General features: G+C 39.4%; 1 long non-coding RNA gene across 1 annotated transcript; it reads right to left on the minus strand.

The window, feature by feature from the left end:
* Nucleotides 1-4,951: 4,951 nt before the first annotated feature.
* LOC132345835 (uncharacterized) lies at nt 4,952-26,704 on the minus strand. Its single transcript, XR_009495417.1, has 2 exons — nt 26,621-26,704; nt 4,952-5,087 (listed from the first exon to the last, which is right to left on the minus strand). It is a non-coding gene; the product is annotated as an uncharacterized lncRNA (long non-coding RNA).
* Between the last annotated feature and the right edge of the window lie 273 nt (nt 26,705-26,977).

A 26,977-nucleotide genomic window follows, 5' to 3' on the forward strand; every position in this document is an offset into this window, starting at 1 on the left:
ATTGAAGAAATACATATCGAATGGTGGTATGATGATGTGTACTAGTGGACAGGAAAGAGTTTTTGTTGTTGTTTAAATGGAACATTAGTATTTATTTTCAGGCAGTCCAGTAGGCATTTAATTCTCTCAACAACCCAGAAAGGTAAATAGTATTATTATTTTTAGAGACAGTGAAACTAATCCTGTTTCAGGGGCACTGGGTCATTCTCCAATCTCTAGAATCACAGAGTGAATGGTCACTCACGAGCTTACATTTAAGAACAGTTCTTATGTGTTTACGGAGAAGGCAATGACACCCAACTCCAGTACTTTCTCCTGGAAAATCCCATGGACAAAGGAGCCTGGTAGGCTGCAGTCCACAGGGTCGCTAAGAGTCGGACATGACTGAGCGACTTCACTTTCATGAATTGGAGAAGGAAATGGCAACCCACTGCAGTGTTCTTGCCTTGAGAATCTCAGGGACGGGGGAGCCTGGTGGGCTGCTGTCTATGGGGCTGCACAGAGTCGGACACGACTGAAGCAACTTAGCAGTAGCAGTTAACTGTTTAACTTAAAAAAAAACTTGGGTGAAATTTCTTGTAGGAATATGGTGTAGCATCTCTAATAATAATAGCTAACACTATTTATGTATTTGCCAAATACCTGCTAAGTCGCTTCAGTCGTGTCCGACTCTGTGTGACCCCATAGACGGCAGCCCACCAGGCTCCCCCGTCCCTGGGATTCTCCAGGCAAGAACACTGGAGTGTGTTGCCGTTTCCTCCTCCAATGCATGAAAGTGAAAAGTGAAAGTGAAGTCGCTCAGTCGTGTCCGACTTTAGCGACCCCATGGACTGCAGCCTACCAGGCTCCTCCGTCCATGGGATTTTCGAGGCAAGAGTACTGGAGTGGGGTGCTATTGCCAAATACCTAGTACTGTTCTAAGTGTATTCTATATATTAACTAAGCTAAAACCATAGGGTATATTGTATTACACATGGGAAGGCTAAGACCCAGAGAATTTTTTATAACTTATTTTATATTGAAGCATAGTTGATTAACGATGTATCAGTTTCAGGTGTACAGCAAAGTGATTCAGTTATACATATACATATATCTATTCTTTTTCAAATTCTTTCCCCACTTAGGTTGTTACATAATATTGACCAATGTTCCCTTTGCTATAGAGTAGGTCCTTGTTGGTTATCCATTTCAAACACAGCAGTGCATACATATCAACCACAGGCTCCTTACTATCCCTTCCCCCTACCTTTCATCCTGGTAATGATAAATTCATTCTCTGAGTCTGTGAGTCTGTTTCTGTTTTGTAAATAACTTCATTTTTATGAGTTTGTTTTAGAGTCTGCATATAAGCGCTATTGTGTGATGTTTATTTGTCTCTGTCTGACTTACTTCATTCAGAATGACAATATCTAGGTCTAACCATGTTATTGCAAATGGAATTATATCCTTATTTTTAATGGTTGTGTAATATTTCATTGTATATATGTACCACATCTTTATCCATTCCTCTGTCAATTGACATTTAGGTTGCTTCCATGTCTTGACTATTGTAAACAGGGTTGCAGTGAACATTGGGGTGCATGTATCCTTTTGGACCATATTTTTCTCTGAATATATGCCCAGGAGTAGGATTGCAGGGTCATATGGTAGTCTATTTTTATTTTTTTAAGGAACCTCCATACTGTTCTCCATAGTGGCTGTACCAATTTACATTCTCTCCATACCCTCTCTGGCATTTATTTTTGTGGATTTTGTTTTTGTTTTTGTTTTCTGATAAATTATTTTCATTTTTATTCTCTTACAATTATTTTCTTTTTTTTAAATTTTTATTTTTAAACTTTACAAATTGTATTAGTTTTGCCAAATATCAAAATGAATCTGCCACATTATTAGAGAAATGCAAATCAAAACTACAATGAGATATCACCTCACATCAGTTGAAATGGCTATTTAAAAAATCCACAAAAATACATGTGTTTTTTTTGTGGATTTTTAAAATAGCCATTTCAACTGGTGTGAGGTGATATCTCATTGTAGTTTTGATTTGCATTTCTCTAATAATTATCAATGTTGAACATTGCTACCAGAAAGCTACTAGAGTTCCTCAATAAATCTGGTAAAGTTTCAAGTTACAAAATTAATACACAGAAATCTGTCACATTTCTATAAACTGACAATGAAAGATCAGAAAGAGATATTCAAGAAACAATCCCACCTATCATCACATCAAAAAGAATAAAATACCTAGGAACAAACCTTAAGGAGACAAAAGACCTGTTCGCTGAAAAGTATAAGATGCCAATAAAAGAAATCAAAGATGACACAGATGGAAAGATATACCATGTTCCTGGATTAGAAGAATCAATATTGTCAAAATGACAATTGTCTATACTACCCAAGGCAATCTACAGATTCAATGAAATTCCTTTCAAATTACCAATGACATTTTTCATGGCACTAGAACAAGAAATCTTAAAATTTGTGTGGAGATACAAAGGACCCCAAATAGCCAAAGCACTCTTGAGAAAGAAAAATGGACTGTAAGAATCAGACTCCTTGGCTTCAGACTATATTACAAAGCTATGGTCATCAAAACAGTGTGGTACTGGCACAAATATAGAAATATAGATCAATGGAACAGAACAGAAAACTCAGAAATAAACCAATGCACCTGTGCTCAATTAATCTATGATAAAGGAGGTAAGAATATACAATAACGAAAAGATGGTCTTTTTAACAAATGGTTTCAGGAAAATGACATCTCCATGTTAAAAAATTAAATTAGAATATTCTTTAACACCATACACAAAAATAAGCTCAAAATGGATTAAAGACAGGACATTATAAAGCCCTTAGAGAAGAACATAGGCAAAACATTCTCTGACATAAGTTGCAGCAATATCATTTTCGATCTGTCTTCCAGAGTAATGAAAATAAAAATAAACAAATGGGACCTATTTAAACTCAAAAGCTTTTGTACAACAGAGGAAATCATAAATAAAACAAGGAGACAACCCCAAAAATTGGAGAAAATATTTGCTAATGATGTCATCAGCAAGGATTAGTATCCAAAATTTACAAACAACACATGGGGTTTAATATCATCAAAACAAAAAACCCAATCAAAAAATGGGCAAAAGACCTAAATAGATATTTCTCCAAAGAAGACATACAAATGGCCAAGAAACACACAATTTAAATAACTAATCCAAAATGGTGATAATAGAATCGAAACTGAAACACAGATAGGTGATCTTGCTCCAGTGTTTGTGCTCTTAAGCTCTACACAAAAAACTGCCAAAAACTGTGTTGTCTTTGAAGATTTTTGAAGCTCTTTTAAAAGATAATTTGATTTCCATATCAACATGGTAAATGTGTTTGCACTCTTTAGTAAAGTGGAGACTCAGGCATAGAAAAATTAGCACTGTCCCTCACAGGTAAGAGATTGAACACAAAAAGATATCCACATCTCCTTACTCTTAGAGTTGGGTGCTTCTTCTTAGGAGATGAGGGCTTCCCTGATAGCTCAGTTGGTAAAGAATCCACCTGCAATGCAGGAGACCCAGTTTGATTCTTAGGTTGGGAAGATCTGCTGGAGAAGGGATAGCCTACTCTGTCCCTTATGGCTCAGCTGGGAAGGAATCCATCTGCAATGTGGGGAGACCTGTGTTCTATACCTGGGTTAGGAAGATCCCCTGGAGAAGGGAAAGGCTACCCATTCCAGTATTCTGGTCTGGAGAATTCCATGGGATCACAAGGAGTTGGACACAACTGAGTGACATTCACTTTTTAGGAGATGATGTAGAATAAAAGGGGTCAAGATTGGAAATCAGACATGTGGTGACTCATCCTAGCTCTGTCACTCACCAGCTATGTGACCATATCAACTACTTACCTAATCAGGCTCTCTGTTTTCCTCTCTGTAGAATAAAGGGATGAGGGTTCATGAATTTTTTACTTTAAAGCAACATTTTAGGGCCTTACCAGGTGGCTTAGTGGTAAAGAATCCTCCTGCTAATGCAGGAGATGCCGGTTTGATCCCTGGGTCAGGAAGATCCCCAGGAAAAGGAAATTTTAACCCGCTCCAGTATTCTTGCCTGGGAAATCCCATGGACAGAGGAGCCTGGTGGGCTACAGTCCAAGGGGTCACAGAGAGTTGTACGTATCTTAGCAATTAAACAACAACAACACAATATTATAAACCTAATGGAAGCCACTTATATGATTTTAAATTTTCTGATAGCCACCTTAAAAAAGTAAGAATCTATTAAGTATTTGCATAATGTAATCCAGTTTGTCGGTATCATGGTCATTTCAACACAGAATCAATATAAAAATAATTACATTCTGTTTTTGGTTCTAAGTCTTCAAAATCTTGTGTGTACATTATACACTCAGTACATTTCAATTTGGACTAGCCATGTTCCAAATACTCAGCAGCAACATGTGGCCAGTGGCTATAGTGTTGGACAGTACAGATCTGTACTTCAAGTCATAAGTAGCATGAAGGCTCTTTAAGACAAGTAGCTAGAAGCATCTTAGCCAGCAGCAGCAGATGCTGCTGGATACTTGCCTGCCCATCTGCTTAGCTTCAAGTTCCCTTTTTCCTCAGGCTCCCATCTGCCTGCCTCAACTAAGTAGTGTGGGAAATTATGAATGATAGCCCTTTCCCTATAGCCCCGGCCCCTCAACACTCAGTACCCATAAAGCCCACACAACGGGGCATCATCTTTCCAAGTTGACAGCCCTGGGAGATGACACTTGTGGTAAATTAAGCAGAATGCTGATGACAAATGAAGCGTGGTCACGATCTAGCAGAGCTAGGCATCAGCAGAGTCTACTGTGGCCCTTGACAAATGCATTCTCTTTCCATGGCATTCAAGTGCTGGATCATCTATTATTCTGCATATTATGTTTATAGAGAAAAATAAAATGAAACGGAACTCACATACTCACTGTAAAGGCAGATTTACTAGATACCGTCACGATTTGTCTGGGGGAAGAAATCCCCTTGTATGAGGGCATGATTGTTAACATCTTTATAGTGAATGAAGGCTTTGTTCACACTCCAGAAGTGCTGGTCAATCCTACAAGAGTGGAAGAACAGAAATTTCCTTTCATTAATCAGGCAGTCCAACTAAACCAGTACATTTTTCAAAACCCTAAAGGACAGGTAAATTTTGAATAATTATGTAAGCCTGCTTCTGAGAACAGAATGGTACAATTGGCTACATGATTTGTCACTCTGGAGTAATACTATAAAAATAGAAGGCATTAATATCCATAAACAAAGTCTACTCTAATGAATACAGCAATTAAAAACAATTTTTTTAATGGATAACCTTTTTGGAAGTGCACTTATTGGTAGATTTTAAAAAGTGATGTGAAATTGATGTGGGGGGGAATCATAATGATCATCTGGTCCAAGGCAATCAGAAATGTGGTGATTCACCTCTCTGATCTGGGGTAGATGTTGATAATCAGTCCTTCTTCCCATATGAAGGACTCAAAATATGGCCTCAAAATTTTTTTCCACAAGAAGTTTCAGGCAGCATTCCAAGCAATCAGGATTATCAAGATGAACCTACCCACTTTCCTTCATCTAGTCCAGCTTTTTCACCTCATACATAAGTAATACAAGGTTCAGAGTTAAGGTTCTGTCTGCAAGCTCATTTACCAGGAATTATTGGTGGGAAGACTGGAGCCTATACACCTTCTGGTCCCTAGTAGCAATAGTAGTGGTTTCAGTTGCTCATTCATGTCTGACTCTTTGTGACCCCATGGGCTGTAGTCCACCAGGCTTCTCTGTCCATGGGATTCTTCAGGCAAAACTCCTGGAGTGGGTTGCCACTCCCTTCCCGAGGAGATCTTCCCAACCTAGGGACCGAACCTGGGTCCTCCCGCATTACAGGCAGATACTTTACCATCTGAGCCACCAGGGTAGCTTATTCTTTTACTATTACATTCTGCCTGTGGATGGTTTGGGCTGCAAGAATGTTTTGTATATTGTAAAAAAATCTGATTTTTGCAAGTTATCTATGTCTAGAAAGATAGAAATGTGTCTATCTTTTGTGGACACAAAGACCAGATCCCACAGAGGTGCATCCACGTGAGAGTTGTTTAGATTCTTCATAGCAGCTCATATGGCCCTGTGCAGAGGCTTCCATTATGCTCAAGATCCTATGCTGTGGTTATTACTGTGTGTTCTGGTCTTTCTCTGGTCACTCTGGATGGCCTTCAGTGTGGCTTCATCTCTTTTAGAGAGTGCTCTTCAGAAACGGACATGATGCTCCGAGTGTGGACCAATAACTTCCGGGTATAACACCAACTGAGGACAGGATATAGAGTATTCAAAGAGTTTAGAAGATTACCCACACTTTACAACATCATCACAATTTTTTGCCATATATGCATATGACCTCTATAAATTTTTATATAATAATTCTGTAAAACATTTATATTTTTCATACATAAATTTACTTGAAAAAGAACTTTTTATTTCTGCAAATAAAAAATTGTTAGCATAAATAGAAGGAAGCCATAAAAGTGAACACAATGAAGATGAAAGAACGTTTTTCACTTCTAGTTAAATACTCTTTTCACCTGCCAAAATCTCTTTGTTACAAGAAGTAGTAATAGGTGTCAGAGAGTTGTTAAAACCATACTAGTGTCAAATTGAGACTTTATAATAGTAAGAAAATTGAAAGGAAAATGATAAAAGAATAATTATCTCCAAGTGATAAAGAACCTGCCTGCCAGTGTAGGAGACTTAAGAGACACAGGTTCGATTCCCGGGTCAGGAAGGTCCCCTGGAGGAGGGCATGGCAACCCACTCCAGTATTCTTGCCTGGAGAATCCCAAGGACAGAGGAGCCTGGCAGGCTACTGTCCATAGTGTCGCACAGAGTTGGACATGACTGAAGCTACTTAGTACAGTATAGCAATCTCCCTGTGGGATTCCACATCATGTAAAGATATGTCCCTACACCCCTAACAACATTGCTGGGGTCACCTCATGTGATGCTACTTCTGTGCCCCACCCCCTTCATTTCCATGGGCAGCCAGGGCTGTGGATCCTGCACTCTGGAAAATGTACATTCCCTGTACCTCTATCACTGTTTCCCCTTAGCTGCCTAAAGAAACAACATCTTCTTTTCTAACTCAGATGTAGGTCTCCCTCCAGAAGCCAGTAGCCTTGTCCTTCTGTGGCTCTTCCTTTTCCTAGCTCTGTTACTTTATTGCTGTGCCATTAAGTAAGGATGTTTCAGGGCGAACACTCTGAGATAGTCCTTGTTTTTCCTCTGAGACATGAGTTTTTCTCCTTGGAGATTGCTAGGCTCTTTTCTTCCCAAAGAGATCTCTCGAAAATTGGGAGGACCTTCACACTTTAAGGAATCAGTCTCCTACAAGGGCCCCTATGGGTCTGTAGCTGCAGAGACCAAACAGAGACCACTGTCTTTGTGGAGTCTCATGAGAGAAGAAGAAATACTCACCAGAAAAAGCTCCCTTTTCCTTACAATCCTGTGTTTGTCATTAGAACTCCCACTGTTTGAGATTGGGTTAACAGCATGGGCTTGTGTGGGCACTGAAGTCAGGTTCTCTGGGTTTGAACAGTTGGCTTAGCTTCTTTTCAGCTGTGTAACTTTGAGAACGTTAGTTAATATCTCAGTACCTCAGTTTACTTTGAAATGACACTTATAGTAGTACCCCCTCCTAGGGTTACTGTGAGAATCAGATGAGGTTAGCTGACATAGGGCACTTAGACAGCAGTGCTCAAACGTGTACTACTCAGTGAGGGCCAGCAATGACGATGACCATCATGGTGTATTTCCTCAAAGACGTATTTCTTGTTTACAATTCTTATTTTGGCCAGAGCTAAGGGAGGAAAGAGAAAGAAACAGTACCTTCCAACCACCTCAGAAGGACCCCATATTTCTTCCTAATAATAATCTTCCTTCCACAAAGGTAACCACTGTCCTGCTTTTTATTGTAGACACTAATAGTTTACATTTTTATCATCTATTTAAGCATCCCTAAATATTGCAGGCTAGTTTTTTTTTTTTTCACTTCAAACTATTTAAATGGAATAATTTCTACTTTATTTTGCTCATCTTTGTGACTTTGGGCTTCACCTATGATGTACATGCAGTATATTTATCTCATGGTGTTATTTAGATATATCACAATATATTCATTCTATTGTTGATAGATGCTTGGGTTGTTTCTGGATGTTGGTTATTATCTGTAATGCTGCTATGTTCATCCTTCCATAATCTCTTTGTACATGTGGGAAAGAATTTGAGGTGATTAATTCACAGAAAAGAAAATGCAAGATAGATGTATGCTTATCTTTCATTGACACAGGTGATCTTTTCCCAAGTGGTTTTGTCTGATTTATCTATTTCTTTATTTTGAGTTCTGTTTAAGGTATCCCTCATGGTAGGAAAAGCTATCCTTTTCCATTATCTTCTAGAAGTTTTATTGTTTAAACTTTTCTGTTTAAATCACATATTTGTTTCTGGTGTGAGGTAGGTTCAAGTTTCATTTCTTCATACAGAGATATCTTGTTGACCTAGCACCATTTATTAAAAACTCTCTATAATGAAAATTTGATGATAAAAATATATATATATAAAGTATGGGTCTTTTTGTGGGCTTTTTCTTTCTCTTTGTCTCTCTCTTTGTTTTAGCTACTGAAGTTTTATAATGTCTTAATATCTGTTCAGCAAGTTTTCTCTACCTGATTTTCTTCAAGAGTTCCTATCTATTCTTTGCCCTTGGTGTTTCCACATGAATGTTTAACATATAAGTTTATCAAGTTATGAGCACAAATAATGCACAAGTATCAGTTGGGATTTTGATTGGAATTACTTTATTTTTTTAATTTAAATTTATTTACTTTAATTGGAAGCTAATTACTTTACAATATTGTATTGGTTTTGCCATACATCAACATGAATCTGCCACGGATATACACGTGTTCCCCATCCTGAACCCCCCTCCCACCTCCCTCCCCATACCATCCCTCTGGGTCATCCCAGTGCACCAGCCCCAAGCATCCTGTATCCTGCATCAAACCTGGACTGGCGATTAGTTTCTTACATGATATTATACATGTTTCAATGCCATTCTCCCAAATCATCCCGCCCTCTCCCTCTCCCTCTCCTACAGAGTCCAAAAGACTGTTCTATACATCTGTGTCTCTTTTGCTGTCTCACATACAGGGTTATAGTTACCATCTTTCTAAATTCCATATATATGTGTTAGTATACTGTATTGTGGAATTCCTTTAAACTTAGAGTTCAGTTAAAAAACTTCATCATATTATGAGACTTCTAATCCAAAAACATGGTATATCTCCCAATTTATTTGTCTTCCTTAAGTTCTCTTGATAATGCCTTGGAGCAGAGCCTCTTAAACTCCAGCATGCCTCAGAATTACTTAGATGGCTTGTTAAAATTCCAAGTGCTGGGTGGCCATCTCAGAGTCCAGGTATATCTGGGGTGTGACCTGAGTATTTGCATTTCTAAGAAGTTCCCAGGTAATGCTTGTGGTGTTCATCCCAAAACCATGCTTTGAGAATCACTGATTTATGATTTCCAGAGTATTGATCTTGGGTATAGTTTATTAGAATAATTACAAGGTATTCAGTTCAGTCGCTGAGTCATGTCTGACTCTTTGCAACCCCATGGACTGCAGCATGCCAGGCCTCCCTGTCCATCACCAACTCCCAGAGTTTACTCAAACTCATATCCATTTAGTCGGTGACGCCATTCAACCATTTCATCCTCTGTTGTCCCCTTCTCCTCCTGCCTTCAATCTTTCCCAGAATCAGGGTGTTTTCAAATGAAAACATTTGAAATATATGAAAGTTCTTTGAAAACATTTGAAAGTTCTTCGCATCAGGTGGCCAAAGTATTAAATTCTTAAAGGTATTATAACTGTGTTTAAATTTTATTTTCTGTCTGTTGTTGATGTTTTTAATACCAAGTTTCTGCCCATGGACATGCTATACTCATTGTGTTGCTGCTGCTGCTGCTGCTAAGTCACATCAGCCCTGTCCAACTCTGTGCGACGCCAGAGATGGCAGCCCACCAGGCTCCCCTGTCCCTAGGATTCTCCAGGCAAGACCACTGGAGTGGGTTGCCATTTCCTTCTCCAATGCATGAAAGTGAAAAGTGAAAGTGAAGTCACTCAGTAGTGTCCGACTCTCAGCGACCTCATGGACTGCAGCCCACCAGGCTCCTTCATCCATGGGATTTTCCAAGCAAGAGTACTGGAGTGGGTTGCCATTGCCTTCTCCACTCATTGTGTTACTCATAGGTTATTTTGGGTTTTCTGTGTGAAAACACTCCAGGGGGCTGTCAAAAGTAATACTCGGCCTCTAATGTCTATTCCAATTTATAAATATCCTATGGTCAAATTGACACTATATGTCTGACTCTGCATTTCCTTCTCCAGGACCTTGGTCTAATAATTTTTCACAACATTACTACCTCTCTGATGCCTTTAAGGAGACACTTTCATACCTTGCCCATATTTTCTGACTATCCTCAGCAGGAAGGCTTGTCTGAATTTCTTTGCAACCAATATCAGAATCACCCCTCTAACCATAAATGGAAACCATAGTCTCTTAATATTTTTCTATGGACTAATTTCTATTTCCTTCTTGGATACTATTCTATAAAATTCCTCACATAGTCATGGTACTTGGAACATTTTTGGTACTCTATTTAAAATACTCCTTGGAGGAGTTCAGTGGGCAGAGTATAGAAGGAAATCATTAGAGGTGGTGAAGACAAATTTAACTATAGTACTCATAATATTAATGTTACAAATAACTGTACCAAATACATATTCCAAGTGATTACTTCTTCCTCTATCCATTGTTTTGCCTTTATTATTCACTGGACATAGGTTGTGGGCAAGCCACAAAAACTGAACCTCAGTCACCATTTCTGCAATATGTAAGAGGAAAGAAGATTAATTAATTTGGCAATTTCTAGCTCTAAATTGCATGTGCCAGAGAATAGGAGCAAGGCCTTGTTAGATTCCCTTTACATGATGGTGCTCTACTAAATATTTGTTGAATGAAAAAATAAATATCTTAATCTCCAAGTGAAATTTTCCAGCTTATTATCCATTTAAAGATTAACAGGTCTTGTCTCCAGGGCTGCCTACCAAAGAATGTCATGCTTGTTGTTTACAATTATCCCCTCATAATAGCAGTGGGAATTGTAACACACGTAGCATGTAAAGGTACACATTGGAAAGTAATACAAGGGAAAGGAATTACTTTTTTTTTTTTTTAAGAATTTGAGGTCACATTATGTACCAGCTTGATTTTGTATGTCCTGACGGGAAACATGGTGTAAGATTCATCATTCAGTTCAGTTTCAGTTCAGTCACTCAGTCGTGTCGGACTCTTTGCGACACCATGGACCACAGCACACTGGGCCTCCCTGTCCATCACCAACTCCCTGAGTTTACCCAAACTCATGTCCATTGAGTCGGTTATGCCATCCAACCATCTCATCCTCTGCCATCCCCTTTTCCTTCTGCCCTCAATCTTTCCCAACATTGGGGTCTTTTCCAAGGAGTCAGCTCTTTGTATCAGGTGGCCAAAGTATTGGAGTTTTAGCTTCAACATCAGTCCTTCTAATGAACACCCAGGACTGATCTCCTTCAGAATGGACTGATTGGATCTCCTTGCAGTTCAAGGGACTCTCAAGAGTGTCTTCCAACACCATAGTTCAAAAGCATCAATTCTTCGGTGCTCAGCTTTCTTTATAGTCCAACTCTCACATCCATACATGACTACTGGAAAAACCATAGCCTTGACTAGACGGACCTTTGTTGGCAAAGTTATGTCTCTGCTTTTTAATATGCTGTCTAGGTTCATTATACTAAACTCAAATATCAGTTTACATTACTGAGCATTTAATAGAGTGAAATGAATGCTTGGTAATAAAAATCCTTTTAATGAAAAGGTGAAGATGGTATTGTAAGAAGCAGAAACAACTCTGAGTTGTTCATATTGCACACACTTACACTCACACACACACACACACTCACACACACACACTACAAGAAAAATTATTGATCTGCTTTAGGTCTCATCTGCAACATTTGGTATATGCCTGTTGCAAGTCTCAGAAGGGAGATGCCCATCCAGGAATTCTTTTATTCAGTAGTCATCCAGGACCACATATTCGCAACATTACTTGGATGAAATTGGTTTATGAGGGTGGCTAGGAAATGATGCTGCAAGGGAACACTTGGCCTCAGATTTGCTAATATTAATTTTTTAACACTTCTTAAAGTATTTCTGGCCTCAGTGATTTTAGGGTCCACCATGAATAATGAGATAACCACTGGAGACAACACCCTTGATTCCTTGATTCTAATGAAGACATGGATGAGCTCACATGCATTCCAGGGTATAAGAATGAGCACCTTCACTGCTCTCTAGAAAGAGAGGACAGGTCTGACCTAGCTGTTAGGTTGTCACTAGAAAAACTGAATGGCAAGGTCATCTTTTCAATCAAGCTCAAGAGATACAAGCAAAGTTTAATTCTTAGGCAAACAAGGGCCACAGTCAGTTTTGTTGGGAAGGCAGACTTGGCCATAGCAAACAAAAGTCCCAAACTGGAGGTACAAAATGTCATGAGATATGGGAATAGGGAACCGAACTTCAGGTGAGTGGGATTCAGTCAGTCAGTTCAGTCGCTCAGCTGCCCAACTCTTTGTGACCCCATGGAATGCAGCATGCCAGGCTTCCCTGTCCATTGCCAACTCCCAGAGCTTACTCAAACTCACGTCCATTGAGTCAGTGATGCCATCCAACCATCTCATCCTCTGTCGCCCCCTTCTCCTTCAATCTTTCCCACCATCAGGGTCTTTTCCAATGAGTCAGTTCTTCACATCAGGTAGCCAAAGTATTGGAGTTTCAACTTCAGCATCAGTTCTTTCGATGAATATTCAGGACTGATTTCCTTTAGGATGGACTGGTTGGATCTCCTTGCAGTCCAAAACTCTCAAGAGTCTTCTCCAACACCACAGTTCAAAAGCATCAATTCTTCAGTTCTAAGCTTTCTTTATGGTTCAACTCTCACAGCCATACATGACTACTGGAAAAACCATAGCTTTGACAAGATGGACCTTTGTTGGCAACGTAATGTCTTTGCTTCTTAATATGCTGTCTAGGTTGGTCATAGCTTTCCTTCCAAGGAGCAAGTATCTTTTAATTTCATGGCTGCAGTCACCATCCGCAGTGATTTTGGAGCCCAAAAAGTGAAGTCTGCCACTATTTCCATGGTTTTCCCATCTATTTTCCATGAAGTGGCATGATCTTAGTTTTCTGTATGTTGAGCTTTAAGCCAACTTTTTCTCTCTCCTCTTTCACTTTCATCAAGAGGCTCTTTAGCTCTTCTTCTCTTTCTGCCATAAGGGTGGTGCCATCTGCATATCTGAGATTATTGGTATTTCTCCCATCTTTATTCCAGCTTGTGCTTAATCCAGTCCAGCATTTCTCATGATGTATTCTGCATGTAAGTTAAATAAGAAGGGTGACAATATGCAGCCTTGACGTACTCCTTTCCCAATTTGGAACCAGTCTGTTTTTCCATGTCCGGTCCTAACTGTTGCTTCTTGACTTGAATACAGATTTCTCAAGAGGCAGGTAAGGTGGTCTGGTATTCTCATCTCTTTCAGAATTTTCCACAGTTTATTGTGATCCACACAGTCAAAGGCCTTGGCATAGTCAATAAAGCAGAAGTAGATATTTTTTTGGAACTCTTTTGCTTTTTCGATGATCCAGTGGATGTTGGCAATTTGATCTCTGGTTCCTCTTCCTTTTCTAGATACAGCTTGAACATCTGGAAGTTCACAGTTCACATATTGTTGAATCCTGATTTGGAGAATTTTGAGTATTACTTTGCTAGTGTGTGAGATGAGTGTAATAGTGTGGTAGTTCGAGCATTCTTTGGCATTGCCTTTCTTTGGGATTGAAATGAATACTGAACTTTTCCAGTCCTGTGGCCACTGCTGAGTTTTCCAAATTTGCTGGTATATTGAGTGAAGCACTTTCACAGCATCATCTTTTAGGATTTGAAATAGCTCAACTGGAATTCCATCACCTCCACTAGCTTTGTCTGCAGTGGTGCTTCCTAAGGCCCACTTGACTTCACATTCCAGGATGTCTGGCTCTAGATGAGTCATCACACCCAGTGGTTATCTAGGTCTTGAAGATCTTTGTTGTACAGTTCTTCTGTGTAATCTTGCTGCCTCTTCTTAATATCTTCTGCTTCTGTTAGGTCCATACCATTTCTGTCCTTTATTGTGCCCATCTTTGCATGAAATGTTCCCTTGGAATCTCTATCAAGAGATCTCTAGTCTTTCCCATTCTATTGTTTTCCTCTATTTCTTTGCATTGATCACTGAGGAAGGCTTTTGTATCTCTCCTTGTTATTCTTTGGAACTCTGCATTCAAATGGGTATATCTTTCCTTTTCTCCTTTGCCTTTTGTTTCAGAAAACATCTTCAAGGTGACTGTTACAACTCCGTCATCAGCATGAACTAGTATGCTGTCAAACTGGAGAAAATAGGTTCATTTCAATAAATTTCTGATTTGTTACTGTCACATGTCAACACAACTGGTCTTACTCATAAATGAAATCTGAACTTTGCACCCTACTCCTTCTCTGTCTCCTACTAACAGAACTTCACTTATCTAATCTGGATTTGGCTTGGGGTATGATCCCATTTCATTGTTTAAGAAAACTGAGGAAGGAACATCATAAAATTAATTTTCACAATGAGATATAGGCTTACCAAGTATTACTAATTCACAAGCATTGACATGTGGCTCAAAAATCTAGAAAAGGAACATAATTGTGTAGAGAGAGAGAAATGTTCCAAACCTTTGCATTAGGTGGTATATACATTGTGATAAAACTTTCTATAATTCTCAGGACTGCCTTGTTTTCTCCTTTCTAGAGACACTTATTTGTACATTGCCATGTAGAAGCTAGTATAAGGAAGACAAAAATAAAGAACCATCTGAATACAGAAACAACATAATTCTTTCTAAAACATTTAGAGAACAGTTTCCAGGGCATTTGATTGGGTCTTGAAGGATGAATTGGGTTTTCCCAGACTGGAAGAAAAGGAGGTTGTTTTTTAAAGGGAAGCATCATAGTATTTTCTGTGGTTCATCTGTCCATGTCCTAAATCTCATTGTCTTTTACGTTCTTTATAATCCTGCTTGGGGGCTCAAGAACAGCGGATTTGTCCTCCTGCAAAATTTGTTTTATATAGACAGGCACACCTTGCCTCACCAGTTACTGTCCTTTGGACTGTCTGCTGGAAAAGCAGGGCCATCTGTTCTGACAGACGTTACCCAGATAACATCAGTGATGCCAAGGGCTCTTTCTTTCTCTTCTGACCTACTTAGTCTTCCACCAACCAGCATTGTCTCCTCTTCATTACTGCCTTGTGCTAAACATTTACTGTTTTCTCCTTTCCTCCCTTTCTGCTCAGCAATGTTCCCTTTGCTTTTAGGAAAACACTTAGCCATGGAGCTGGTTTCTGAGTTATTGTGCTTCTAAATCCTCTTGCAATCCGTATGCAATCATCTGTTTATTAGGGTTAAACGAGTTCAACTGATACTATAAAACCTTGATTAATAGCAACATATGGGTAATACGTCTGGTTAATTGAATTTTCAGGTTAACTGAGGGTTAAATGGGAGATTTAATAAAATTGCTAAGTACTTATCCTTATCTCTTTTATGGCACTTACCACATTTTACCTTGTCTGGGCATTTTTAAAGATCGTGTCTTATTTTCCCTAATCATCTGTGAACTCTTTGATGATTGAGTCTGAGCCTTATGCTAATCTGTAAATGTGGTCCCACAGACAGTATTTTTAAGAAAATGACATCATCTTCATCATCATGTAATTGTGTCATGGTTAATTGCATGGACTCTGTAGCCAAACAACCTCAGGCTGGATACTGTCTCTGTCATTTACTAATTCTGTGTGCTTAGGTCACTTAAATTCTTAGTTTCCTCATCTGTACAATGAGGGGAAAATTAATAATAATCTCACACAGCTGTTATGGGAAATAAATGACTTAATATTAAGAAGTTCTTAGAAAAATGAGTAAATACTAAGTGCTCTGTGTTCATGTTCCCATTTGATGTCAAAGGAAGATGCTATTATTATCCCATTTTACACATGAGAAAACTGGAAGGCAGAGAAGTTAAATAGCTTACACAAGATCACACAGCTAGTAAGCAATAGAGATAAGTTTGAGTGAAAGAGGTTTGACTTGACAACCTACACTCCTAACATATTGCTCTTTTAATCATATTTTGCATCTTTGTAATAGTCATATGTTGCTGCTACTGCTAAGTTGCTTCAGTCGTGTCCGACTCTGTGCGACCCCATAGGCGGCAGCCCACCAGGCTCCGCTGTCCCTGGGATTCTCCAGGCAAGAACACTGAAGTGGGTTGCCATTTCCTTCTCCAATGTGTGAGAGAGAAAAGTGAAAGTGAAGTTGCTCAGTCGTGTCCAACTCTTATCGACCCCATGGACGACCCCATGGACGCAGCCTACGAGGCTCCTCCGTCCATGGGATTTTCCAGGCGAGAGTACTGGAGTGGGGTACCATTGCCTTCTGCCCAACTATGGGGAAAGTTTCCTTCTAATATGTCCAACCATGTCAGTAGGGGGCACTGCTCGTCACAGTGACTAGGGAAACTGGCAGGATGCAGACTTCACTGTGACCATGACCTGTGCTTCCAAGACTGCAACCATAGTAGAGAGAACACAGTCAATTCCCCATCTGCCTTACAAGGGAAGCATGTCACTTGCACTGAGATTTTAATGGCTACAGCAAGTCACGTGGCTACCCATAATTTCAAAAGAGGTGGGAAAGTGCAGCCCTACCATGACCCAGGAGACAGAAAGCTAGAAATACTAGTGAATAACAATCCCTACGGTACCCAAAGGCTCTCAAATTACCTTGTAAAACCTGGACACTAGATATAGGCTTAAATAAGTAGATGCACAAACTTGAGAAAGCTAGCTTCTTAGTCTGAAGTAGGGTTCCTCAATCCTGGCAGTATTCATACATCAAACCAGATGATTCTTTGTAGTGTGCATGTGCTTTGAGGGGAGGGTATCCTATTCTTTGTAGAATGTTTAGCTGTATCCCTGACCTTCTCCAGTCATGATAATTAAATGCCTTCAGTCATTGCCCAGTGACCTCTGGGAGCCGAAACCACCCCCAGTTGAGGACTTCTGTTCTAAAATAACCTCATTTGTATTCATGGCTGTCGAATCGTGGGGAAATTCAGGCTATGCTATGACCCCTCTGTAAGGAATGTGTGGAAGATTCTGTGGTTTAAAAAACAGCATCAGAGGCTTGGAACCTTGTAGATAGTCGTTGGTTTGAATCTGGCATAAGAAACTACATCCCCTGAAATCTCTGTCAAGTACTTTTTGCTATACCACATTTCCTAACCTCTTTTCTTAGGTTTTCTATAGTGACTTTATACTTTGCAAAGTTCTTCATTGAATCCACCTCAAATTGTCAGCCACTGTAATTTTTAGCCTATTTATTTTTCTTGGTTCTCTGTGGAAGTAGGGAACAGCTGGTCATCATGTTCTGTATAATAACTTTTCATGTATTTGAAGACTGTTATTAAACCATCCCCAAGCTTCTCTATGCTGGGGTAATTGTTATGCTCAAACATGCTCTAGGAACTGTGTAAAGCCGAAGAGAAGATAGAGTCTCCAAACTAATGTTTGTGTATTAAAATTGAAGAAAAGCAAATTTTAACTGAAAATATCAACTGAGAAATAAGGCTTAAATCTGAAACTCTGAGGTTTTGTTTTCAGCCTTTTTCTTCTTTTTTTCTTCTTTATTACAGTTATGGCTGTTGACTTGAAAATTTAATTTATTACAGTGGAAATTAATGTCCTAATTAAGATTTTATAGTACTTTTAATCTTAATGATATTCTAATGGAAATCCAATGATGAACAACATAACTGCATCTCTGCCTGTCACGTATCAGGACATGACCAGACATAGTCCAATTAACTGTACTGGCACTGATGAGAGGCTATAGCTTGAAACAGGACCTTCCTACAATAATATATAACTTGGACAGTCAGTGATAAAAACTATCATTTATTCCATGCTTTCCATCTGCCAGACCAGATGCTAAGAGATTTACAAGAATTACCCCCATTTAATCTCATTAACTCTAAGAGGTACCTGCCATTATTATCCTCATTGTAAATAATTAAAAAGTGCAGATCAGAGAGGTTGACTAACTTGCTCGATGTCACAGAGCTATTGTTAGAATTAGAGTTTGAAATTAAGAATGCTGATGCTAGAGCCTGTAGTCTTAACTGTAATAATACATGGCCTCTGTGCAGGCAGGCGCCATATCTTATTAATCTGTGCATGTCCAGTGTGTAGCTCCTAGAATCAATTCTCAGAAATACTTATTGAATGAGTAAGCAAGTGGTGAATGACAGAGCAGAAATGCAGAACGACAGTGTGGGCTGTGGTTCAGAACATTAGGTGCTGAGGCATCAGTATCTCACTTCACCCCAGCTCACCCCAGGGTGGCCTGGATGCCTTCTTTAGGATTCCATGCCAACCTGTGTGTGCCTATATCCATGCGCTGGCCTCACTGTGTTATACATGTATGTGCCGGTTTCTCTTCCTAGAGCAGTGATTCTCAACTGAGGGCAAGTTTGCCTCCCAAGGGAACTTGGCAGTGTCTCTGCACATTTCTGATTGCCACACTGAGGGCTGCTACTTCCATGCAGTGAGTAGAGGCTGGGATGGTGCTAAACATCCTGCAATGCACAGGAGAGCTCTTCACCACAACTGTCCAGTCCCAAATGTCAGTAGTGACAAGACCAAGTGGCCCTGAGCTAAACAGAGAGCTCCTTTGTGAAAGCATCCTTGTGTTTGGAATCAACTCTGTATCCCGAGTGCCAGGCAAATCCCTAACCTATCACTGGGCTCAATATACATGGATCAAAGGAGTAGAGAGTGAAAGAGTGCTTGAATGGATGATAGAAAGAGCAATGTAGACAGGATTCCATTTTTTGAGATATGTGTAGTTCCACAAACAGTTCGCATAAGGGGAGAGCAGTGGGATATTACTTGGATGTATTAATTGATGTCCCCCCTTTACTTTCTCTTACCTCAGAGCCCTTCTTCCATTTATGCAACAGCTAGAATATTTTACCTCTCCTACTCTCAAAAAAGGGGGTGGGACAGCAGAACTAGAAAATAAAAGAATAGTATTTCTGGCTTTGGACTTTCCAAAGCCAAGGTTCAAGTATAAGATTTAAAAAAAAAAAAACTTAGAAAAGCGCAGTTAGTCACATATTCAGTTTCCTTATCTCTGAGACTAGATCAGATTGTCACCTGACTAGAGGGTGGTAGTGAAGAAACAAAGACTTGATTTTGGGTGGATACCTGGGGCGAGACCTCACATTATGTTCCCCTCCTCTGAGTTTTGGGCTGGAGGTAGAGAGAGCATCACAAGAGGGATCTGAGGAATCCGAAAGCAAGGATGTACTTCCGCCATCTCTGCATAACCCCCAGGGAGCAGGTAAGAGCTGAGCAATCCCTTTAACCTGGAATGATGTAGGAACAATGGAGCAGAAATGACTGCATGAAGTTTCTAGATTGAACCACCAAACTCCCCAGATCACAGACTGGCACAGATATGGCTTGGATCAAGGGGAGGCCACAGTCAGCAGAGCCAGATCTGCAGAGGATTGGAATAAGTTATCTCTGAGGATACCAACACAGATACATAACCATGGCCCTTACCAGTTCCTCCCCACTTTCGTCATGGTCCCAAGTAGCCTTGGGGAAAAGGATGTTTGGGACATCCCGAATTAAGTTCAGCTTTCACCACAATGAAGGAAGGCTCAGAAGAGACATTAAGTTCAATTTAACAAGAAATGGATTCTTGTTTGGAAAATTCCATGGGCAGAGGGGCCTGGCGGGGCTACAGTCCATGGGGCTGCAAAAAGTTGGACATGACTGAGTACACACACACAGAAAGAAATGGAATTAACATTTCTTGCCTCTGATCTGTGGTCTACCATTTGCGCTTGCTGCAGAAGTTTTTCAGATGATAGTAGGAACCCAGCAACAGTCTTGCCATTAATAATCCTTGCAAACCTAAATGGGATACTGATTGAGAGTAAGGCAAGATTTTGACACTGAGCCAGCAGTATATAAAAGAAATTATCAACTCAGAACTTCACTCCCTGAAGCAAGGCAGGATTCCTACTGCCAGAACTGCATTGCAAGGAGCAGACAGAGCCTGTGAAGTGAAGAAGCTGCGGAGTTACCAAACTCAGAGACAAGGTCAAGCTGAATTAGTGATGGCTGAGACCTGAGGCAGTGTTCTTAGCATGGGATGGACACGGCTTTAAGACCCTCCTTCAAGGGTCATCCTTGGCAGTAATGAATGATATGGGTAGAACAGATAGGGTCAACACGGCCTCAGTCCTGGGGAAGAAGGAGGGCAAGCCTGAGAACACGTGTCTAAATGAGTCAGTCTTTGACAAATGAATTTTAAAATAAAAGACAATGTGAATTACTAGATAGTGTCCACAATACTCAAATTATACTTTAAAGATCCTGATGACTTTAATCTAAGACTTTATAATTCAAATATTAATTTTTCTGTCAAACATTTTTTTGCTATTCGTTAATCTGACCATTTGGAAGAAAACATGATGGGAAATGTGTTTCTGGAGTCCTTTTGGGGCTTATCCAACTAAAACAGGATCTTTTACATGAACTTTAAAAAAAAATTTATGTTAGATTGCATAGTAATATTCTTGCTCCCCCTCCTTCCAAGGTTTACAGGAATCTCCTTGATCACTGGTATGTTCTTCAAGGACTGGTGAGAGCTGATACCTGTCCGTTTCTCTAGGTTCCTCGCCTGACATTCTTCTCTCATTTTCCATCACACTGGACTTCAGGTGCCTTTTGCCTACTCTAGTGCGGACTCACCTGATACTTCAGAAAGTGAACTTACTTGAACTAAGGCTCTTTTCGAATATCATTGGGAGTAATAAGAATTTTGAACTGAGATTATCCTAGATAGGGTGGGTCTCGAATGCACTGACAGGGGTCCTTATAAGAGACAGAAAAGGAGAAGACAGAGAGACACAAAGAGGAGAAAGTCATGTAAAGATGGAGGTAGGGATTGGGGTGATGAATTTAGAAGTCAGAGAATGCCAAGAGTTGCCAAGAGAAGTTTGGATGAAGGCATGGGGTTTCTCACTCGGAGCCTCCAGGTGGAACCAGTCCTGCTGACAATTTTATTGCAGACTTCTAGTCTCTGGAGATAATTTTTTTTTTTTTAAGCCACCAAATTTGTGATAATTTGTTACAGTTGCCCTAGAAACTAACATAGCTATGCAAAGTTCTATGACTGCTGTGCGCTCCTTCTTTTCAGGGCTGATGCGCATGCCATGCCCTCTCCTTCTTCACGCCCCATCTAATCAGTATCTCCTCTTCAGTGACTTTTGGTGAGTTTTTAGCATACTTCCTGTAAAGGACCAGATAATAATATTCTAACTTTGTGAACCATATATGGATCCTTGTCACAGCTACTCACATCTGCTCTTAAATCATGAAAATAGCCATAGGTTGTATGTAACCTAGTCAAAATGGTTGTGTTTCAGGAAAACTACTTATTAAAATAGAGGGTGATGGATTTACCTGTGGGCTATGGTTTAATGACCACTGCTTTAGTTATTTTCCAGCACTCAACTTAAACATCACTTTCTCAGGAACCTCACCCTAACTTTTTTAGGTTTTCATATCACTTATTCCACTTATGATCTTTTCTAGTTTTGTTGAGATATATTTGATCTCTAATATTGTGTAAGTTTGATCTTAAAATGAGATTTGATACAGCAAGATGATTTCATACATGTGTATATTGCAAAATGATTAACACAATAAGGTTAGTTACACCTTCATCACCTCACATAATTACCTTTTTTTTTTCGTGGTGGTGAGAAGATTTAAGATATATTTTTTGTAAACATTCAAATATATAGTTGTGTTAGCTACAATCACCATGCTATGTATTACATCCCAAGAATTTATTTATCTTATAACTGGAAGTTTGTGTATTCTGACCAAAATCTTTCCATTCTCCTTAGCTCCAGCCCCTGGCAACCACCATTCTGTTTCTATGAATTCAGCTTTTTTTTTTTTTGATCCCATATGCATAAGCATGATCATACTTATTTGTCTTTTTTTGTCTGACTTGTTTAACTTAGCATACTGCCCTCAAAGTCCATCAACGTCATTGCAAATGTCAGAATTTCCTTAATTTTTGGAGCTGAATAGTATTCCATTGTATATATGTATCTTCATCCATTTGTCTGTTGATGGACACTTATGTTGTTTATTGGCTATTTTGAAAAATGCTACAGTGACCATAGGGGTGCAAAAAACTCTTTGTCATCCTGATTTTGTTTCCTTCAGATTTATACTTAGAGCAGAGATTTCCAGATCATATGATAGTTATGTTTTTAATTTTTAAGGAAACTCCATACTGTTTTCCATAGTGGCTACACCAATTTACATTTCCACAAACAGTGTGCAAGGGTTCCCTTATCTTCACATCCTCACTAACACTTGTTATCTTTAAAAAAAATTAAACTAATTTATTTTATTTTATTTTTTTACTGCTTAGACCACCTTCTTCCATTTCTCCACCTCCCCAATTCCCATCTCTGGCAACCACCAATTTGTTCTCTGTATCTCTGAGCCTCTTTCTATTTGTCTAAGATTCTTTATATAAGTGAAATCATTGGTATTTGCCTTTCTTTCTCAGACTTATTTCACTTAGCATAATGCTCTCAAGGTCCATCCACGTCACAGATGGCAGGATTTCATTCTTCTTTATAGCTGAATAATATTTCTTTCTCTCTCTCTCTATATATATATACACACTACACACACACACATGCATACAACAATTTCCTTATCAATTCATCTATATATAGATGCTTGGGTTATCTTTTGCATTTTTGATAATCACTATTTTAGTAGGTATAAGGTGTAGTTTTGATTTGCATTTCCTTGATGATTAATGATATTGAGCACATTTCCATGTACCTGTTTACCATCTTTGTGTTTGCTTTGGAGAAATGTCTATTTAGGTCCTTTCTATATTTTTTAGTATTCCCTGGTAGCTCAGCTGGTAAATAATCCACCTGCAATGTAGGAGACCCTGGTTTGATTCCTGGGTGGGGAAGATCTGCTGAAGAAGGGATAGGCTACCCACTCCAAGATTCTTGGACTTCCCTAGTGGCTCAGATGGTAAAGAATCTGACTGCAATGTGGGAGACTTGGGTTCGATCCTTGGGTTGGGAAGATCCCCTGCATAAGAGAATGTCTACCCACTCCAGCATTCTGGCCTGGAGAATTCAATGGACAAAGGAACCTGGCAGGCTATAGTCCACAGGGTCGCAAAGAGTCGGACACAACTGAGTGACTTTCACTTCACTTCACATATTTTCTAATCAGAATAGATAAAAGGTAGAAAGTAACCTAACTGTCCATCAATGGATGAATAAACAAAGTGTAATATGTACTTGCCATTGAACATTATTTAGCTTTTTAAAAAGGAATGAAATTATGACACATACTACAACATTGAGGGATTTTGAGAACATTATGCTAATTGAAATAAACACAAAAAGAAAATTAGCATATGATGTACCTAGAAAAAGGCAAATTCAGAGACAATATATTGGTGGTTGGGATTAAGGGGAGCAGAATAGAGTGCCATTGTTTAATGGGTGTAGAATTTCTGTTTGGGAGGATGGGAAAGCTCTGAAAGCAGATATTGGTGATAGTTTCATAACTGTGAGCATACAATTCAGTACCACTGAATTATACTCCTGCTGCTGCTGCTAAGTCACTTCATTATACTCCTAAAAATGGTTAAAATGGTAAATACAATTTAAAAAATATGCCGAATGTATTAATCAGATAACGTATGGGAAGAAACAGGCCAGGATGGAATAGGACAGAATAGAAAAGAATGGATCATAGGATGGTGTTGCAGAGAAGGACATCAGAGAACAGCAGACCTGGGTTGAGGCCAACTGGGCCACTCGTTCCCTCTGTGTCCTCAAATATATCCTTGCCCTGCATTTCTGAAATTTGTGAATCTACAGACTCTGATTACTCTGTTGTTCTGGCATTTGGTTTTAGTCTGGGTTTTCTTCAGGATCATCTGGGGAAGAAGGTCATTCATTGGCTTTTGTGATGGGGCTCTTTTGATCTTTGGCCAATTGTGTTGGTTGGTTCCTTCTGCCAGATCCCCAGGCTCATTCTGATTTCCTGTGCAGTTTTGTGTAAAGATATCTTCATTGGGAAACACCTGCTGGTTCACTTTGCTTCACAATAAGTTTCACTCCTTTTATGGATGGGACACCCAGCTCCAGGGCAAGAAGGCAGGAGGTCTAGCATTTACTTCAGATTCTAACTCAACTTAAAATCTTATATCTGCCAATTGACTTCTATTTTTGCTAAGAATATCCTGTGTATGAGACAGCAAAAGAGACACTGATGTATAGAACAGTCTTATGGACTCGGTGGGAGAGGGAGAGGGTGGGAAGATTTGGGAGAATGGCATTGAAACATGTAAAATATCATGTATGAAACGAGATGCCAGTCTAGGTTCGATGCACGATACTGGATGCTTGGGGCTAGAGCACTGGGACAACCCAGAGGGATGGTATGGGGAGGGAGGAGGGAGGAGGGTTCGGGATGGGGAACACATGTATACCTATGGCGGATTCATTTTGATATTTGGCAAAACTAATACAATTATGTAAAGTTTAAAAATAAAATAAAATTTAAAAAAAAAAGAATAATGAAAATAACAACCCCTGCTCTTCTCTTCTTTTTTTTTTCTGTTAATTTATTGGATTTATTTTTGAGAATAAAATTATTAAGTAAAATTGGCTCTACTTTAGTGGATCCACAGCAAAAAAAAAAAAAAAAAAAAGAAAAACAGTGTTTGCTGCCGTTTTGTATGTCCCTACCAGAGTGTGCACTTCAGGAGATGAGGACTCTCTTTGCACATGCAGGCAGAGAAGATGAATCAAAGTTGCTCTGCATCCAGCATCAGGAGGATGGCCGTCAGTCCTGGCTCTGCCACCATTTTTAGCTTATGATGCTGGGTAATCACTTGTTTATTGCCCTGGTTACTTTCCTTCCTCATGTGTAAGGTGAGTGGCATTAAATGAGATCATCGTGTATGTTTCCTTTTAGCTCTGATGGCTTATGATTTTTCTAGTGCTTAACTCTGTTCTTGCATATCTCAGGAAATTAACAAATGTTTACTAAGTTGAATTGAATCAATTGCTATTTATTATTAGTCAGGTGTCATTGACTCATCACATCATTTAGGTTTCTAGAAAGATGTTTGGTACTTTTTTATTATTCTTAGTAGAAATGTGTCACTGATCATTTACATTTACTGGTTTAAATATGACTGGTATTAGTAGTAATAATAATAATAAACATATAAGAAGTCCTAGTATATTCCAGATACATGCTAGATATTTAAAATTTTAATTCTTAGCACAAACTTAGAAGATAGATACAGACATTAACCCTGTTTTATAGATGGGGTAATGAGCATGTTAAATAACTGGATATATTCATATACATGCTGCTGCTGCTGCTTCTAAGTCGCTTCAGTCGTGTCCAACTCTGTGCGACCCCATGGACGGCAGCCCACCAGGCTTCCCCGTCCCTGGGATTCTCCAGGCAAGAACACTGGAGTGGGTTGCCATTTCCTTCTCCAAAGCATGAAAGTGAAAAGTGAAAGTGAAGTTGCTCAGTCATGTCCGACTCCTAGAGACCTCACGGACTGCAGCCCACCAAGCTCCTCCGTCCATGGGATTTTCTAGGCAAAAGTACTGGAGTGGGGTGCCATTGCCTTCTCCATACAGGCTGATGATAACCAACCTAAAAGAACAGGTCAGATGGCAGATGATAGAGCTAAAGTTGAACCTTGTTTAGTCTGGCTTCAAATAAGATTGCCACATTGAGCAAATACAAATATAGGATTCCAAATTAAGTTTAAATTTTAGATAAACAGTGAATAATTTATAAGTATGTCCTGTGCCTTTCAACACCCTCATCTGCTACCAGTAAGATGGGAAATATATTTTTTTTACGGTTGGCTTATGGATTCAGCAGGTAAAATGGGCTCCCTTGAAGAAAATTGTATTGAAACAGAACTCTTGTTTCTTACAGGCCACTTGGCATTCTATACTGTAGGACTGCCTGGAAATCAAGGTAGAATTTAGTTCTAGGGGGTAAACAGATACAAAATGAAAGGTTCCCATGTTAGGAAAATGGGCCCACATGCTGTGAAACTTTGTTTTATCCTGTATCTCTTATATCAAATGATTTTTGTGTCTTACTTCTCTCATGAATGTCCTCTCTGCTACTCGGGCTTCCGGAGCAACTTTTAAATTAAAAGATGAAACAAGTGGAATTTTTTAAAAACTCACATGAAATCTGGAATGATGGCCCTGAATGAAGGCAGGCTCCCTTGTGGATCTTTTGAGAATGTTACTTCTGTGTGCTTGAGCTGGAATATCTGATAAGTCTGTTGCTATGACAATGGATTCTTGTTAGTCGGTGATGTAGAAATTTGGTCTGTACATTCACAGTGAGCCTTGTGTTCCAGCCTCTTTGCTACAATGTCAAACTCATGGGGCTGGAGGGGTTCCATCTTAAAGTAAGAAACTGAATTCACAGCAGGAGGTAGTGTATTTTTTTTTGATTAAGAGCCTGGAGGAAGTCCGGCCTGGGTTCCTGTCCACTTACCATCACTTCAACTCAGTTTCTTCCATGCTAAGTAGGCT

This window comes from Bos taurus, chromosome 7 (genome assembly GCF_002263795.3).
Source record: "Bos taurus isolate L1 Dominette 01449 registration number 42190680 breed Hereford chromosome 7, ARS-UCD2.0, whole genome shotgun sequence".
In the NCBI taxonomy this organism is placed as follows: Eukaryota; Metazoa; Chordata; class Mammalia; order Artiodactyla; family Bovidae; genus Bos; species Bos taurus.